Raw genomic sequence first — 18,609 nt, 5'->3', positions numbered from 1 at the left:
AATCAAGAAGCATGTGCTCCTTGTTTTGTGGACATTCATGCCAAAGCACATTCATTGTACATAGAGGTCTTATGCAATTAGTGAACTCATGAAAATTATCTACTTAGATTTATTTAAATCAAATGATGCTATAAATTATCTGATAAAAATGAAGTGGGGTTAGAGGGGAGTCACACAGGAGACGATTCATGGTTTAAAGGTACTGCACGTAACTTGCAAATTTAGATTTTACACCTTGGATTTTCCTAAAGCAAAATTCATTTATATCATTTCAACACTTTTGTATCTAAGAGAAATCACCATCATTTTCCTTGGGTATAGAAGCACTTTATTTTAAAACTAACAGGCATATTTGACAAATTTCGGCTCAGTTAAATACATTGCCGTCTTGATGCTCTCTGTTTCAGTAGATTTCCTTAAGTCATACCAGCCCTTTCATGATAGCTCCACACTATTCATATTCTAGGTAGGATAAAATTCCTGCCTGAACCCTCCGCAAATATTCGAAATTTGAGACGATCAAATAAATGCCAATGGAAAAAAAATGTTTCTGGAACTGTACTAGCTGTTATCAAAACAATAACAGCAGTGATAAATGTTTTAGAGATTGAGCACCAGGGATTTTTCCGACATTCATTACATGCCAATCTCGGTAAGCGACATGTAATAAATGCAAACATCCTTAAAAGCAAATAAATACGTTTAAAAGTATAATTTCTCTTAGCCTGTGTACCGATTTTTCAAAATGTTTCTAGCAAAGTGAAATTCCATATCAAAATGCGTGTATTCCATCAGACTCTGAGAAGGAAAAGGGACTCTGGGACTCTGTGTCACTGGGAAGATCCGGGGTGGCCTTAATCCCCAGACGACTCCAGTGTGACAACACGGAAGTCTCGGAGGCTCGGAAATGGCTCGGGTGCCGGGAGCCGGGAATGTGTTCCCAGAGTATAATCCGGCTGATACAGTGTTCTCTGCAAAAGGCTGTGAGGTCTTGGCCTAATAAGCATAATCTCATTACACTGCAAATAAAAGTTTCCTATTTATCTCCAGATTTCAAATGAATCTAATAAGGCTTATGATACAGTCACCCAATACCCTAATCATATTTCTGCCTATCTAAAAGCAATCAGTAATTGTGTTACAGCAGACCGTGCTGACAATACCTCTGACACAGAAAGGAGAATGAGAGCCCAGCTGTACTAATTAAATTAAATGCTAGGCTGATGGAATACATTTGCTGGAGCCGGGGAGTATGGGTGCAGAATTAATAAGCATTACGGCTTAGAGCGGGAGATGATATCATAATGGAGGGAAGGTTTTGATGTTGAGAGCCTCATTCAGATTCAATGCGCCATAATGCACGGATCTGACAGCTGCTTAGAGAGGTGCAGCGCCTTGAACAAATTGCACAGGAACTGTGTCGTTTCTGTGCTCCTCGCTGGGCCCATCACAGCTCGCATCACCCTTGCAGCCTGCAGGCCGCCCGGGCGGTCCCACCGGGAGGCGGCCACGGCCGGCCTGCCCTCTTCCTGCCTGTCTCTCCCCCGGCTCTGGGACTCTCCTGCCCATCCGTCTAGGCTCACTTTGGATCACAGAGACGGGCCGGCAAGCGATCGTCTTAGAACTAGATTTTCCTGTGAGGCCTTCCCCCGGTTCTCCTAGGGAAAACCGGGCCCGCCCCGCCGTGTGACCGGCCCAGGGCGCGCGGGGCTGGGGGCCCGGCACGGTCTCCTGCCGGCGATCGAGCGCCGCCATCTCTCGGGTTGCAGCGCGGAGGCGGCCGTGCCCGCGGCTGGCTGGGACTCATTATCATGAGAATTTTGACAGGATATTAAATTTACTAATCCTGCACTTTGCGGACTGACCCTCCCTGGGAGCAGACAATGCGGCTGTCTGCCGGAAAAGCACTTTCTCTGTCTTCTCCTGTCCTTCCGCCTTTTCTCCCCTGCGACCCCTCGCGTGGCCCCACCGATCCCAGTGCGCACCCCAACACCTGCGCTCCCTCAAGCGTCACCGGCGCCCAGGCCGCGGCCCCTCCGATGGGCGCACGCTCCTGCAGGTGATCCGAAGAGGGCACCGCACCCCCTCCCTGGCTGGAAACACTGTTCAGGGTCCTTCCGGCCTGAGCCGCTTGGCTGGAGCCCGAGGTAACTGATGGGTTTGTGGGAGGACGGGATGGGGCATCCACAGGGTGTCTGTGCAGTTCCGCCTTCCGCAGGCGACTTTGACACGCGGGGACCAACCGGCATGCTGGACACGGATTACATGCCATCCTGCACGCGTGCACACATGTGCACACACCTGAGTCACCTGTGATCCACCTGCAAGCCAGCCCAGAAGACTCAGCTCCACACGGATGCCGTCCGCTAAAATTTTGGAAAGGCCGGCACACGTCCCTGCCTCTCTGCACATTCTCACAGCCCTGCTGGCAATCAGGCAGCACACATATGTTGTGGTAGCAACTGTTACTCTTTGTTTATTCCGTCTTTAAATAAACTACATCGGAGCCCAGGAATATTTTTAGAAAAGTTTCGGGTATCGCAGCAGAATCCCAGCATCTTGCCCATTCATAAGCTCTCCGTGCTCCAGAAAAACAAAACGCACCACACATTTCCACTGACATTCTGCCAGTGTGATCTCTAAATAATTCAGCAGTAAAATCTGGTCAGCTCTCCCACCTCCCCGAAAAAACTCCTGCACACACAGTGCCAATTAAGTTGCTGAAAACAGCAGATTTCCACTGATACTCCACAGATAAAGCTGACCATTAAATCGCAATTTAACATCCCAGGCAGTGGGAGCTGCTGACAGACTCTGAAGCTTGTAATCTCATTTAACCCCCTCCTGTCAGGAGCAGGCCCACCCCTTTAGCATAATGCCGCCAAATTAGACCTGACATGGCAACAAGAGAAAGAAAAACCTCTTTAGCTTAAAAGTCAGGCCACAGTGGGCAACCCTGACCTTCAGCGTCCCCCGCTCACCCGCGCCATCCTCCAGGGACCCCGGAGACATTTACGCTGAGCCGGGGGAGCGGGGGGGATGCAGGGGTGGAGAGGGCCCGGCCGCAAGGCACTTGGGTTTCCCTGGGGGCAAATTACAGAGAATTTCCCTAGACAATGGAAGGAAATTTCACCTGGGCTTTTTCAAGTCTTTCTTTGGTAATAAAAGATGAACCCCGATGGTTCTGTTCAAACTCCTCCAGCTCAATATTTCCCTCTGCCTGCGGTGGCCTCTGACTCGGAAGCCGGGGGACGCCTCTGCTGGAACACAGAGTTCCCACCCCAGGCCTGGGACAGCGTGCATTTTCAATGAGGTCATCCTAGCTGGTGGCTGCAGGCTTCAAAGCCTTCGCCGTGACTGGCATTTACTGGCTCTGTTTTCATGAGGAATCTGGCCGCCTCGGAGGCCCCTGACAACCAGCTCTCTGGACTCAGGCTTTTCCACCAACTCCCCTATTTTGTTAAGAGTGGGTGGGGGCCAGAGGGGAGGGGCGTGGGGTCCCAGTACAGCCTCAGAAGGTGACTTTCACAACATTCACAGCACTTTTCCCAGGTCAAGCCAGAGCCGCTCTTCAAGACCGACACTGCGTTCTGGGCCTGACTCACAAGGACAAACCCAGATTTTTGTGGGCTCCAGTGTGCATTCTATTTCAGTGAATTTGTGTCTTAAAAAAAAAAAATCAGCTGTTAATTTGAAACAGCTTGCTACTCTAGTATAAAGTAAATTTTTTGTCTTTCTGCTCCTGCAAAAATAAAAATGTTTTCAGGCCAAAAGTTAGACAGACACCTTCTAAAGCTGGCATTCATGGCTCCTTGGGACCTCGAGAAGACCAAAACCAAGGCTGCACTGAAAAATCCTATCCTCGGTTCCTCCAGGACTTGAATTTCAAAAACAGATGGGGTCTGTAGCAGACCAAAACGTGCTGTAAGTCGAGTAGAGTTTGAGAGACACAGAGAGGAGCTTGCCCACACCTGGCCCCCACCGACCCTCCTTAGGGAGCGGCTCGGGAGACGAATGAATAAATCATGCCTTCCAGAAAGAAGAGACACGCCAAGATGCTTGCAGGAGGGGAGTCTGGACCTTGCAGAGTGGTCAGCGGCTCGGCAGCTCCGCGGAGCCCCCAGCCTGCCCCGCGCTCCCGGGACTCACCTGTGCGGCTCCCGGCCGCCCAGCAGGATGGGCGCTCGGCTCCCTGGAACCACAGCCTCTCCGCCCGTCCGTCACCTGCCGCGGAGGCCGGCTCTGGGCGCTGCTGGCCGGCTCCAAACCTCCAGTCCCCCCGACTCCCCCCCACCCCGCCCCAGCCAAAGTGAGCCGAAAGGGCTAGCAGAAACCGCTTCAATGTTTATTTCCAATTCCCGGGGCTGCAGTGGAGCGAAGTCCTGCCCGCCCGAGCCTTTCTGCGCTGGAGTGGTTTATTTAATTTGTCAGGATAATGGGAGCGGCTGAATGAGAGACAGAGAATGCAGTGTGGTATAAAAGAAACAAAGGCTAAAAGTACCACTATTTTGATTCCCTTTTTAAAATTACTTCCAAAGTGTGGTGTCTATTGTGAAGAATAATGCTGAACAAAGCACAGTGTCTTGGCAATATTCACAGGGCTTATTCACGCACAGCCAGCTCTGTCTGTACATTCAGAGGTAGAATACACTTATAAATGATGTATTGGAAGGACTGCAGCTCCCATTGTGTCCCCAGTGTAAACAAAAAGGCGGACAGGAGCCGAGTGGCCTCTGGGCGGCCGGGCCGCGGGGGGTGCTCCCAGCCCCCCCCCCGGTTCCGGGAGGGAAAACCCGTATCAGCAAAACCCACCGGAGTCCACGTGACGGGGGCTCAGCTCAGGGCGCTCCCTCCTGTCCCCCATCAACCCCACTTCGGGCGCACGGGGGCTCCAGAAGTTTTGCTTAGGCAGCATCAGCCTGGGCATGCGCCCACCACCCATACTCCTGGGTGACCCCTCTGCCCATTTCCAGAACCTTCTACTTGGAGGACACTGGCCTCCCCCACTGAGAACAGGCTCCATCAGTCCCAGCATAAACTCAGCGATGGCCTCCACGTGGGGGTCCAGAGCGCTAGGACTGACCCCACGTTCTGTGTGTTGGCGGGTGTAGCCGCGCCGTCTCCGCTTCAGGCCTAGCAGCTAAGCATTGCTTTGTAACATGCCTGGACTGCAGTTGTGAGAAGAGGGCCTGCTGGTTATAACCTGTAAACTTCTTCTTCCCCTGCCAGCTGGAGGAAAAAGCGTTCTTGAATTTCAGTTTTCTGCCAGTAAGACGTTTTCCCCACTCATGGCAACAGGGAAAGACAGGTCACGGCTGTAACTGGTTCTCAGCCAGGTGCGGGGGCCTGGGCCGGGGCTGCCCAGACACAGGTCTTTCTGGGGGTGCGCTGTCCTGGAGCCCCACCGCCAGCCCTCCGATCCCCAACCTCGGGCTGTCTCCAGCTGTCCCCCGTCCCCGGACGTCCCCTTCCAAGGGGGAGCCATGTGCCTGCTCAGAGCTGCGCTGTGTGGGCAGAGAAGGCTGCGACTTTGGTTCTAAGTTTCGCTCTTCTGCAGAGAGTGGCTGCTGCGGCTCAGGCGGGGAAGCGCCGCCAACGCGACCTGCTTGTGCCGCGCACACAACGGGGGATGGCGGTCACGGCGAGCTGGGACGCGTGGCCAGTCCACGGTGACCCAGAGCTGTCCCCTCCTCGGGGTGCACACATGCAGAGGCCCCGGCCTGCAGGGGTCAGACTCCCCAGGCCACACGGGCCTCGCTGAGCCGAGAACATGGAGGCTGTTCCCCGGACTCTCAGCGCCGAGTCCCTGCACTTATGGGGTGTCCGGCTCCAGGCCTTCCTCTCTCATTGCAATTTAGTGACTGACTGTGTCTGATCTCCCGCCGAAACAAGCACCTCACACCTCTAGCTGGTTCTCAACGTTTTTTGAAAGAGACGTTTCTGTTTTCACATTTAAAGTTGGAGGTCTGTACCTTTGATCACCTTCACCCATGCCAGCCCGCCGCATCCACCATCTCCGGAAACCACAGGCTGCTGAGTCTGAGTTCAGTGTCCTGAGATTCCAGCTGTGAGGCCGGCCGTGCGGCTGTCTTTCTCACACCGGCTCCCCGGGCTCAGCATCCTCGAGGTCGCTCCGTGCCATCCCAGCGGTAGGATTTCCTTCTTCCCACCATGAAAAACCTTCCTCTTTCTGTACCTGCACTTGTAACTGTACCTATATCTGGGTGGAATCTTATTTATATGGTGGAACATATATAATATATAACATTATTGAGTGGCGTAAATAGTGAAAGTGAACGTGAAGTCTCTCAGTCCTGTCTGACTCTTTGTGGCCCTGTGGACTGTAGCCCATCAGGCTCCTGTCCATGGGATTTTCCATGCAAGAATATTGGAGTGGGTTGCCATTTCCTTCTCCAGGGGATCTTCCTGACCCAGGGATCGAACCTGGGTCTCCCGCTTTGTAGGCAGACGCTTTTACCATCTTGCCACCAGGGAAGTCCTAAGCGTATATAGTAGGATATATAATATAACTGAGCCACTAGGGAACCCCACATATATATATATATAACATATATAATATTATATATAATACATAACACTATGTATAGTAGAATATATGTATTATATAATATATAAAGGTACATACAGTAGAGTATATGTAGTGGAATATATAATATTATATATGGTAGAATATTATATATATAGTGAAATATATAGAATATTATCTAATATCACTATGTAATATCACTAATATTATATATGTGAAATACATGAAGTATATATAGTGGAATATATTATATATAACATACGATATTATAAGTAGTGGAATGTACACTGTAGGATATACCTCACCATGTTCATTGCAGCTTTATTCACAGTAGCCAAGGTACAGAAATGTCCAGTCTGTCAGTGATGGAAAGATTAAAAAAATGTGATATGTATATATTCTATTATATGTATATTCCACTATATACATAACATTATTATATATTCCACTACGTATGCTATATATTATATATATTTCACTTTATATAGTATCATATAACATATAATAGTCCCTAGACAGCGTATTACAAAGCAGAGATATTACTTTGCTGACAAAGGTCCGTATAGTCAAAGCTATGGTTTTTCCAGTAGTCATGTACAGATGTGAGTGTTGGACCATAAAGAAGGCTAAGAGCTGAAGAATTGATGCATTCAAATTGTGGTGTTGGAGAAGACTTTTGAGAGTCCCTTGGACTGCAAGGAGATCCAGTCCATCCTAAAGAAAATCAATCCTGAATATTACTTGGAAGGACTAATGCTAAAGCTAAACCTCCAATACTTTGGCCACCTGATGTGAAGAGCTGACTCATGGAAAAAGACCCTGATTCTGGGGAAATATTGAGGGCAGGAGGAGCAGGAGGCAACAGAGAACGAGATGGTTGGATGGCATCACCAACTCAATGGACATGAGTTTGAGCAAGCTCTGGGAGATGGTGAAGGACAGGGAAGGCTGACGTGCTGCAGTTCACAGGGTTGCAAAGAGTTGGACACAACTTAGCGACTGAACAATAACAATACATAATAGAGTGTAATGTAACCTATTTATAATATAATTAAACATCAAAGATGCTGCTGCTGCTGCTAAGTCGCTTCAGTCGTGTCTGACTCTGTGCGACCCCATAGACGGCAGCCCACCAGGCTCCGCCGTCCCTGGGATTCTCCAGGCAAGAACACTGGAGGGGGTTGCCATTTCCTTCTCCAAGGCATGAAAGTGAAAAGTGAAAGTGAAGTCGCTCAGTCGTGTCCGACTCTTAGTGATCCCACGAACTCCAGCCTATCAGGCTCCTCCGTCCATGGGATTTTCCAGGCAAGAGTACTGGAGTGGGGTGCCATTGCCTTCTCTGTCAAATTTGCTATATAATATAAAATTGTATATAATCATATTACATGGCAATATATTATAGTTATATAATATAAACATATATAATGTTATACTTATGTAACTTCATATAATATATAATAAAGTGGAATAGCTATAATATGTAGCATATGTGGTAGAATATGTAATATCATGTATATTGTGTGCCTGTTAGTTGCTCAGTTGTGTCTGATTCTTTGAGACCCCCTGGACTGTGGCCCGCCAGGCTCCTCTGTGCATGGGATTCTCCAGGCAAGAATACTGCAGTGGGTAGCCATTCCCTTCTCCAGGAGATCTTCCCAACCCAGGGATCGAACCCCAGTCTCCCGTACCACAGGCAGATTCCTTACCATCTGAGCCACCAGGCTACCTCTTATTATGTATATAGTGGGATACACATATAACAGAATAAATTCATATCACATTTTTTACCCATTCATCACTGATAACACTTAGTCGTTTCTGTATCTTGGCTTCTGTGAATAATGCTGCAGTGAATGTGGCGATACAGGCTTTCCCCAGTGTCTTGTTTCCATTTCTTTAGGATAAACACCCAGAAGTGGAATTGCTGGACCGCACGGTGGTCCTACTTTAATTCTGGAGGAACTGACAGTGCTCATGGGTTCCTTTCCCGCCACGTCCTCACCAACACTGGTTACCTCTTGTGTTTTGGAAACTAGCCTGTTCTTCAGTGTGTTAAGGGTCCTTCTGCCCCTGGCCTGTCCAGGGCACCCCTCAGTGCCAGCGTGTCCTCTCGGGATGACCCTTGCCATCACTTTCATGCTCAGAAAACATGTCCCTCTGCAGCAACAGGAGACCATGTGAGTTTCAACAACATCCGACACACGGTGACCTGCTGCTGTGATTTGGATTTGGTAGTGGGACATTTGTAAAGATCTCTTTTAAAAATGTTTATTTCCCATGATAGAAATAGTCATCAGGGCATAGCTTCTAAAACAGGGGTTCTTTGAATGGCTCTGAAGGCACCATCTGGGCAGATTCTGGAGAGCTCTCCATTTACAAAGATCACAACACTGAGATCTTAGTTGAGCTTCCACAGGAAAGCCATCAGTAAATGTGCTATGGCTGAAAGTAGACGATAAAACGCAGTGGAGTGGCAAGTCCCGGCCCGGCTGTGACGGGACCCGTCCTGCTCTCTGGGCCTCTGTTCCTTCAGCTTCCGTGTTGCTAGTACTTTTCTGAAGTTGGAACACTTTCCTTTTTTAAAACAATCACTGCAGTGCTACGTGACCAGAAAGCCTGGTTGATGAAATCCTTGCTGGCTTTATCGGGAGCCCTGGGGGCTCTGGGCTTGTCCTGGAATTTAATGTTTTTATTTCTCAGTAGAGCAAGCTGAATCCAGAGCCTAAGGGTTGCGGAAACTCAGAGAACAGGATTTGGTAGGAATCTGAGAAATCAGTTGGTGTAATGTTCTCATTTTAGAGAGGGAAAAATTGAGATTCAAAGCAAATTGGCTTTTCAAGATCAGTTAGCCAACAAATTGGGATAAGTTCTCAGATCTGTTAAGTCATTTAAGTACTTAAACAATTTTTTTTTAATTTAGAAAGGTTTAAATATAGTGGTCCATGAAAAGCAGTAGTAAATGATGCAATTACTTTTGGGGTAGAGACACTCCAGTAAACCTCTACTATTTTCTACAGGAGTTTTCCATTTTGTACATGGATTTTCAGTCTTTCGATGACTCAAAAATGATCAAGTGAGAGGTGACTCAGAGATTGCTTGATGTGGGGCTCCTCCACCTTCGAGGATCCCTCTGTGTGATGATAAAGCCGCAGGTATCACCTGGAGGCGCTTGTGCTCAGGTAACGTCAGTTCTCAGAGGACCACGGATGGCAGCTGAAGCAGGCCGCCCTAACCTGCGGCCTGGAAAACAGGCTCAGCTTCTGGACCATTCCTCAGCCTTAGAAAGAGGCTCATTCATTTATTTCCTAAGCCATCAGCATGCAGCAGATGGCCGGTCACAGAACACACCGCTGTGTTTCTCCTAGTTGGCCGATGGTAAGTGGGTCCAAGATCCAGGGGCTGGAGCGTCTGCTGAGGGGAGGAAGTGAGTCTACATCTCACTTCGGGTTTTGGGGACCCGATCTGGGCTCCCAGTTCCCCAACTTTAAATCTGGTCTTCCGGTTCTCCAACTTTAAGATGGTCTTGATACCACTTACGTGCAGAGTCTAAACTAGGACACAAATAGCCCTATCTGTGGAACAGATTCACGGACTTGGAGAGCAGACTGGTGTTTGCCAAGCGGGTGGGGTGTGGGGAGGGGTGGAGGGGGAGTTTGGGGTTGGCAGACGCAAACTACTGCACACGGGATGGATGAACAAGGTCCTCCAGGCAGCGCAGGACGTGTAGCCAATATCTTATAATGGAAAAGAATTTTAAAAAAGAATATACTGATGCTTATATATATAAATTCTTTTTATGTAGATAGAATGTATGGGTAGAATATATATAGAAAATATATATATAATTGAATCACTTTGTTGTACAAGAGAAATTAACACAACATTGTAAACACACTACAATAAAGAAATCGTAAAAACTAAAATTTTGTCTTGATAATTTATGTCCATCTACTTCTATGCCCTCAACTTCACCTGTTTCCTAAAGACATGAATGGCCCTGTAGTATGTTTAATCAGTGGTGACCCTGGGGGAAGGTATTAGAACTACTCATTGTAGACTCTGAGGGGGAAAGGTGCTGTGTAAGTCCCCGGCGGCTCTCGTGTGCGTCGGAAGGGGCTCCCCTGAGCGGGCCTGCGGCTGCTACACACAGTCCTCTTCCCCCAGTTACTCCGTTTTACCTTGGGTGTTTCATGGCCTCCTGTTTCTCTACTGTACATCATAGTCCCAGCTAGACGGAATGTGAGGAGCCTGACCGTTTCACGTGGACTTTTCACACGTGACATTTAAGAACCTGAATTTTTGTAACATGTGCAGAAGGCAGAGGTGGCTCACTGGTGAGGAGTCATCTGCCAGTGCAGGAGGTGTAGGAGACGCAGGTTCCATCTCTGGGTCAGGAAGGTCCCCTGGAGAAGGGCTTGGCGACCCAATCTGGTATTCTTGCCTGGAGCATCCCATGGACAGAGGAGCCTGGCGGGCTACAGTCCATGGAGTCACAAAGAGTCGGACACGACTGAGCACGCACGCAGTTGTGGACTTCCCTTTTCCACCCTTGGGTTCTGCTATGTCCAGATTTTTAAACAACGGGTGCTGCTGCCCAGGGAACTGGCCACACACACACCCTGGGCAGCGCAGTGCATGCTTTCCTGGACTGAATTTGCAGCAAGCCCAGTAAAAATGAAAATCAGTTCTCCGGTCTTTAATTTTTTTCAGCTCTTCGTTTCCCTCTCCTTTTTTTTTTTTTTTTAATATGCTTTAAAATTCCTTGCAGTCTTCCTCCTCAACTGCACAATATCAAAAGCGCTCTGTTCTAATCCTCTCCCGGCTGCCTCAATTAATCACTTCTTTATTACAGACCTTGGCGTCCTGCCCTCTCATCACCGGCGAGCGTCTCCCTGCTTCGCGGCCGTGGAGCCGGGCTCTCTCGTCCCCTGGCGCCAGCTAGCCCTTCTCCCTCCCAGGCGCTCCTTTTCCTTCCCCGTTTCTGCCCCATTCCCGCCCCTCGTCCATCTATTTGCTCCTTCTCCTGCACACCGCTGCTCTTCGCTGACTCGGTCCCCGCCATCGTGTGGCTACTGCGATTTATGTCCTGCCACGTGGATCGGGCCCCTGAGTTGAGCTGGAGCTGCGGCAGCTGCCGCTTCCTGAGTCCTGGCCATGCAGGGCGGGCTCAGGCTCATGTGCACCTCTTCACCGAAGCTTCTGGAACCCTGAGGGACGGCTGCGGCTCGCCCGTCTGATGCAGGAGGGGGGCGGCGGGGCCCTATGTACGGGGCCAAGAGGGCGCAGAGCTCAGGTGCCCTCTGGCCCGCACTGCTCCCCGGAGTGCTGTCCGCCTGCTGACCGCCCCCGTGAACTTGACCGTGCCCTGCCCGCGGCGGATGGGAAGAGCCGTGACTCTGGACCTGGCAGGCCCGGCCCGTGGGTCACTTCTCCTCGGTGCCACAGGCAGCCTCCTCTCCTCACGACTTGTCCCCGGGGTCTCAGGCTGCCCTGGAGGGAAGAGTGTTGTGGATGCCAGAGCTCCTGCCATCGCCCACAGCATCCTCTAGCGGGGCCAGACTTACTCACTGGGCACAGCTTGGTTTTCAGCTGAACTATTGGTAGGTAAAATATTCAGGGAAGGTTTTTAGAGGTAAAGCCAACTTTTTGAACATGAAATCAGTGATGTTTTATGACATGTGTTTTCCTAAAAGGTCTATTTTTAAAACTAACTTCCTACTTCATTGTACAGCCAAGGAAGAAAATGTGATACCTATTTATTTAATTGCCCTAAAATGCAGGGTTTTTCTGAAGCAATAGTCCTCCTCTGAGTTGAGCAAAGTACTGCACCCTGGCTGCCCCTGTGAGCACTGGGTCCTGAAACAGACCTCCAAGAGCCTGAAGGACGGCTGATGGTGAGCTGGAAACACCCGTTCACAACCGGCTTGCACACTGGTGCGGCCTTGGAAGCCAAGACAGGTCAGGGGAAGACGCTTCACTTCTCTGTGCCCAGCCGGGCGTCGCAGCCTCAGCATCAGGTGCTGTCTGCCCAGGAGGCCGAAGGTGGCTCTTGGAGGTGACGTGCCATGCCGGGAGGCGACGCCGTGGTGGCATCACCACCTTCTAACCCCTGCTCCCCCTCCTCATGGTCCCCCGCCCCAGCCCCAGCCCGCAGGTAACCGGCCCGGTGTGCTCGCCTCCGCAGAGCCGGGCAGGTGGCACCTGAGCCCCCAGGCGGCCACTGAGACGTGAAATCCAGAGGAAGGACGTGGGGGTGAGGGCAAAGCGTGCATCGGATTTTGAAGACTTATCATGAAAAGAAGAATATGTTGTTAAAAATTTTAACAAATAGACTTCATTTTCTGGAGCAGTTTTTAGGCCCACAGTAAAACTGAAGGAAAGGGCAGAGATTCCCACAAACCCCCACCCCTCCCCAGACAGCCTCCCTGTTACCAGCACCCCCACTGCAGCGGGGCGCCTGTTACCACTGATGGACCCACCATGACATGATATTAAAAAGCAGAGACATTACTTTGCCAACAAACGTCCGTCTAGTCAAGGCTATGGTTTTTCCAGTAGTCATGGATGGATGTGAGAGTTGGACTAAAAAGAAAGGTGAGTGCCAAAGAATTGATGCTTTTGAACTGTGGTGTTGGAGAAGACTCTTGAGAGTCCTTTGGACTGCAAGGAGATCCAACCAGTCCATCCTAAAGGAGATCAGTCCTGAATGATGCTGAAGCTGAAACTCCAGTACTTTGGCCACCTGATGTGAAGAACCGACTTGCTGGAAAAGACCCGATGCTGGGAAAGACTGAAGGCGGGAGGAGAAGGGGACGACAGAGGATGAGATGGTTGGATGGCATCACTGACTCGATGGACATGAGTCTGTGTAAGCTCCTGCAGTTGGTGATGGACAGGGAGGCCTGCTGCGCTGCAGTCCATGGGGTCGCAAAGAGTCGGACACGACTGAGCGACCGAGAGACGGACTGACTGACTGACGTGTCCTCACCGCCCAGAGTGCGCAGGTGACACCAGGGTTCGCTCTTGGTGAGAATTCTACCGGCCAGGACAAGCGTGTGACGCCGTGTCTCCACCGCCCCGTCTCCTGAGGGGGAATCTCGTCGCCCTGTGATCCTCCGTGCTCTCCCCCGTCTCTCTCTGCCCTGAAACCCGGGCGCCGCCGAGCTTTTTGCAGTCCCCAGCGTCTTGCCTTTCCCAGGATGTCACGTTGCTGGAATCACACAGTGTGTAGCCTTTTCAGACCGGCTCTTCTCACTTGGTCACATGTGCTTCGTTTCCTCCACGTCTTTCTGTGAACTGAAACACACTTCTTTTTGTGCAGAACGAACTCCCATGACGTGGATGCACTGGCGTATTTACCCGTCACCTACTGAAGGGCATCTTGGTTGCTTCCAAGATTTGGTGACAATGAATGAAGCTGCCATAGACACTGTGTATTGGTGTTTGTGTGGCGGTAACTTTTCAATTCATCTGAGTAAAAACCAAGGAGCGTGATTGCTGGATTGAAAAAAAATGTGTTTTTAATACACTGGATTAAATAAAGCATACCATTAAAATTACTTATTTCTTTTTACTTAAAAAAAAAACGTGGTTAGTAGAAGCACTGAAGCTCACACGTGTGGCTCACGTCACATTACAGGCTGACCGGTGGCCTGGAGCCTCTGGGGGCTGTAAGTGGGAAGGGCTTGTCTGCAGGGTGCGCCTGGAGCCTGGAGACGTGGTTTGCGTTCCCAGCTCCCTGGGCGGTGTTCTAAGGTCGCTGGAGCGGTCAGAGGAGGTGGTGGGGGAGGGCGGCGCTTTGCTTTGCACACGTGGTCTGTGCAGCTGGGTGGTCACCAGAGCTGCCAACTGCATCCTCGTGCGCGAGGGAGTGTTCAAGCTCACCGGTGACACGCCGCCCCCGCCCAGCCCTGACCTGCTCTGCTCCCCTGCCCACCCCCTTTGGTGGCTTCAGGCCCCGGGACCCATCTCGGGTGGAAAAGCCGTCTTTGGCCACAGAGAGCCGACACGCAGAGGGCCATTCTCAGCCCTCCTGTTCCAGGGGCGCCCAGGCGCGTCCGTGGACCCAAATCTCCGCGGGGGTCTCTCCTGCCTGTGGCCACGCGAGCTCCCCAGGTTGGGGGGGCCCAGGTGAAGAGGGCAGGCCAGGGGGGCTGGGAGGCCAGGTTAAGACCAGGCCTGGTCTTAAGACCTGGTTAAGACCAGGTCCAGATGTTACGGGGCCTAAACTCCTGGCGTGCGGGCCGTCCTCTTTCATAAAGACTTACACGATTGCAAACACCCCATTCAGATGGGAATTTACGGAAGCCAGGGGCCCGACCTTGCGTCTCCGCAGCTCTGCGTGCGGCAGCCTCTGCGGAGGCCCCGACCCGGCGCGGGGATGTCGCGGGTTGCAGCAGGTCACAGCGGGGCTCCTCGGTGGGCGTTCTTTTCCAGGGGACGTTTGCCAGCGTCTGCGGGCAGTTTGGACTGCCCCAGCCGGACAGGGGGCGCTATCGGCACCAGCGGGAGAGGCCAGGGGTGTTGCTCCTCACCCCGCGATGCGCAGGACGCCCCAGCACGGGGGGCGTCTGCCCCCACGGGACCACAGTGTGGAGGCGGGAGAGTCCTGGGTTTTGCTAGAGAGGCGCTCTCCCCGCGGGGCGCCCAGCGTGGCTGCTGGCATGCACCCGCAGACTCGGGCCACGGGCGGGGGAACCTGGGCTGGGGTAGTCGGTGCCCCCGCACCTGGACTGCAGTCCCGCCGGCTGCTTCCCTGCAGGGCCCGCTCCACGGCGCGGCGGCTCACGGCTGCTCTGCCCGCGGCTCGCCTGCTCACACCCTCCCTGCCCAGCCACCAGCTAACAGTTACAGTCGCTGCCTCCACACGAAATTAATATATTTTAATGCTCACACCCGTAAATCATTCACTTCAAAATCCTCATCTCTTGTGAATAAGTTCATCATTTTCATTTACATTTTGTCACAGAAATTAGGAGTTTCGTGTTTGGAAAATTCCATTTTCCACTTGTCTTTTATGTGTGGCAAGATAGTAAACCAGTAGATTAGCTTTTCTTTCATCACAGCCGAGGAGGGACGAGCTAGAACGTAACACAATCAAAACAAATTGCTTAGGAAAATAATTCCTTTATTTAAAGGAATTACCAATAAGCAGGCGGCTTTCATACGAAAGAAAAACTGTCACGGAGCTAGCCAGGGTCGGGGAACGCGGAGACGGAATCACACTCTCCTCTGCACAGTCACTGTTCCAAATTACAGCAATACTCACATCTTGCTAATGACTTTGAAAATGGGGTAAGATAAACACTGTGGAAAAACCGGCTGCTCCTAGCACCACTTTTCAAGTGTGACGCCAAGAAAAAACCGCCTTTGCCTGGTATCCGACAGCCGGCATTCCTTTAGTTGACATAGCACCACGTGGCCAGGAGTGGACACATGGTGTGTAAACCCACGGACACCACTTCTCAGGGAGTCTTCCCCCCCCCACCCCCCCCCAGACAGCATACCATTATTTTTTGCAAAAGCTATCAGACTGGCCAGTTATGAAAAAGACAGCTTCCATCATAGAAGCATTTCTGAATAAAATGTTCTCATCCTGAGCCTACAAAATCCAGTGTAGTTACTATTACAAGATAAAGGACATTTGAGTGGCACCTTGATGAATTTAGAATATCTCATGCAAATTGAGATTTCATTTCATTTAAAAAAAAAAAAACCCTTTTGAAAATAAATGAAGGCAAAAGCTTGAACCTAATTTATCTGTTTGCTGTCTTCAGCTCATTTTCACTGTACGAATAAAGGAAAGAGGTAAATTAAAGTTATCCCAGGTTATTACTCGTGAGAGGTTAAAGTATGTTCTAATGGGCAGATTAATTCTGTGGGGAAATAACATTAAATCTTTCCGAAGCCTTGAAATTTCTCAAAAGCATTCTTACCGCCTTCTTGCAACAGAAGCAGTCATCTGGCTAGATAATCTGGCATCTTGAATAACTTCGCACTTAAGGCCTGTCAATTTGATCTTCCAAGGTTAATTGATTATTTCAACAAGCATTCTTGCCAGAAAAGATCTGAGTGCTCACATCTTTTCATTAATTCATGCTGTTTGGTGAGAAGGTGAAAAATAAGAAGGGGCGGCTTGATTTAACCCCTCCGTTCCGGGGCCTCCGGAGGAGGGGCGGGTCTGGGGCACAGCTTCTGGGGGGCAAACTGCAGGTTTGTGTGCCGAACTCCCGTGAATTAGCACGGCCTCCTGCGTCCTGAGTCTGGGTCTCTGCCTGACAGGTACGCGAGCCCGTTTGTAACCCGAGCGGCTGGTTTCCTCAGGACTCTGGCCCTGCAGCACGGCCGCTGGCCCTGGACTTGCCGCCTGGGCTCCTGGGGAGGACGTGCGCGGCCAGTCACCAGGGATTTGTCACGGATAGCCTCCTCTGCAGACGCCCAGCCGGGACTCTGAGGATCTCCCCTCCCCCGACGGTGCCACCCCCCCCAGCTGAACCACGGAGCTGCCTGGCAGACGGGCTTCCTCTCCTACAGGCATTAGACGTGTGCAGGTATTTGTGCTTCTTAACAAGACTTTAAAAAGCAGTCCCAGACCCTCCCAGCCTGAGAAAGCACTTGCGTCTGTCTGGACAGTCTCCATGGCGCAGCAGTTCTGTTTCTGACCAGGTCGAATCCCCAGGCCCCCCGCGAGCCTGGAGAGGGTGCCCCCTCTCTGGCCTTCCCCGCGCTCCCCCCCACCCCCATGCGGCCGCTGACTCCCCTCCACTGTCTCCTCTTTTGCCGACGAAGGCTGGAAAGAGCAGTGGCAAGTCCACCCTTTTCTGCTCACTGTCTGGGGCCCGCAGCACCGCTGCGGACACACGCTCACCCCATCCTGGCTCATTTTGAGGGGGTGGTGCCAGCTTGCGTGCCCGGGGCAGGAGGCGGGTCTGGTACCACGGGGCTGGCATGGCCGGGCACAGGCGCCTGCAGGCTGGCAGGGCCGCCCTGCCCTCCCTCCACGCTTCCAAATGGAATTGGCATTGGAAGGAGAAGGCCACAGCTTTGTTTCCATAACATAAGAGACAGAACAATCAACACGCATTAATCATGATCATTACCCGAATCGTGCGGAAGGACACTGCTGACCGCTTCCGCTGAGCGTTCGTTACTTTCTGTTCCTTTTTTCCTCCTCTTGGAAAAGAGGGGAAAGCGACAGAATTGTCAGGACAACTCAGGGTCACTGCCCGGAAACGAGTGTAGATGACCCGCCAAGTGCGCGCTTCTTGGGAACTGCGAGCAGAACGCGGAGCCGGCGCCCCCTCTCCGCCCCTCGCGCCCTGACAGGTATTTTGCCCTCGAGAGAGTGACTTCAGCCGGGTAGGCGCCTGGTGTCCGGGGATGTCAGGGGACTGTGATTAGACACGTTTAATGAGGATCTACCCCGCTGCTCCTAACAAGCATTTAATTAACTGCGAGGCAGGGTAATTAGCCCTGGCGGCTGACTTCCCCTCTCACCTTCCGTTGACACTCGTCCTGCCCCGAGGCGCCCTGCGGGCTGACAGTGTAATGGATAGTGGCATCGGGAAGATGCAGATCTAGGCTGAGTCTAAAAAAAGCGCCCAGTGCAGCGATGGAGATAAAAGCCTCAGGAACGACTATCGTGGGTCCACGTCTGGGAATCACCGGAGGCCAGGGGCCCACAGGCGGACTAAGACCGTGCCGGGAGGGGAGGGGCTGCCCCTGAAACAAAGCCGGCCCAGCCGTCTACGTGGGGCCCTCGTGGGAGGTTCTCTCTCCCCAGAGCTCGGGTTCCATCTTCGCATCTCAAATGGATGCCCCGTAAAGGCCAGCCCAGCGCCCGCCTGGCGTGCGGACCCAAGGAACCAGAGGGCTCTTCCCAGAAGCCAGCAGCCCCGGCGCCAACTCCTGCTTTCAGCCGCGTCTCCAAACTCCCGGCCGGGGACCTGCTCCTCCGTCCTCTGAGATCTCCCTCAAACATGACGGGACTCCCCACTACAAGGATGAGACCGCCAACGCCTGAGGGAGGAGGGACTGAATTCGCTTCCTGGTGATGACTGTAA

The sequence above is a fragment of the Dama dama genome, chromosome 30 (assembly GCF_033118175.1).
Source record: "Dama dama isolate Ldn47 chromosome 30, ASM3311817v1, whole genome shotgun sequence".
Classification (NCBI taxonomy): domain Eukaryota; kingdom Metazoa; phylum Chordata; class Mammalia; order Artiodactyla; family Cervidae; genus Dama; species Dama dama.
This window is presented reverse-complemented; position numbering follows the sequence as displayed.